This window comes from Propithecus coquereli, unplaced genomic scaffold (assembly GCF_000956105.1).
Source record: "Propithecus coquereli isolate 6110/MARCELLA unplaced genomic scaffold, Pcoq_1.0 Scaffold294, whole genome shotgun sequence".
NCBI classification, from domain to species: domain Eukaryota; kingdom Metazoa; phylum Chordata; class Mammalia; order Primates; family Indriidae; genus Propithecus; species Propithecus coquereli.
Window position 1 is genome coordinate 505,807 of NW_012148552.1, and position 1,029 is coordinate 506,835.

Here is a 1,029-nt window from a genome sequence, read left to right on the forward strand (position 1 = left end):
TAATTTATTTCTATTTTTAGTAGAGACGGGTTCTCACTCTTGCTCAGGCTGGTTTCAAACTCCTGAGCTCAAACAATCTGCCCGCCTCAGCCTCCCAGAGAGCTAGGATTACAGGTGTGAGCCACCGTGCCTGGCCTGGCTGTAAGCTTCTGAACCCTGCCGGGGGAGGGCGATGGCTCTCTCTGTGATTCTCCCAGTGCATACCTGTTAAATATATTTGTATGCCTCTTCTCTCTCTTAATAAGCCTTTTGTGAGTTGAAATTTTTAGCAAAATTTCAGGGGGCCAAGGGCCCCTACAGGATCATACTGCAGGTTTGGGGAAAATAACTCAAGTGCAGAGATGAGAACTCAGGCTAACGCAGACACTGCGGGGATGCGACGTTGGGCACCAGGAGTGCCGGAGGCGTGACCAGCAGTGGTGTCCCAACGTCCTTCCTCCATCCCTGTTTCACCCAGACCCCACCTAGCTCCAGCTTGACCTGGGTACAGTGGTAAGCTTTGGCTCCTGCTCTAAATCTATGGAAAATACTCCTTCAATGAGTAGTGCTTATTTCAAGTGAGACTTGAATGAGTGCACTTCTGTAATAGGTCTTTTAACAACTTGAGTAACAAGCCTTCTCACCACAGCTCACATCAGGTATTCCCCCGCCCTGAACTTCCTGCCACAGTCTTCGAGAGCTGCTGTGTATCTCCCCTTACCAGTTCCTCACGATTGCAGGGCTGTCTGAATGCCCTCAGGATCGACGCACACTCGCTAACTCAGACTTTAGCCGAGTTGTCTACTGTGAATGTAATGAGGCAAATTCAACTGGAGCTTTATCTTTCCTCTTCTCTACCTTCTGAGATCACCTGAGTAATGAGCATCATGGTCTTGTGAGGTGCTGTCCCCGGCTCCCTGGCTCTGTCTGCTATCACCGCAGAGGTCATATGGAGATTTATAAGGGGAAATGGGGGGTACTCTACCGAATTCAGGTGTCACTGCCCCACGATTCACCAGTTTAGCTAGAAAAGAGTAAGTGGATCTGTTC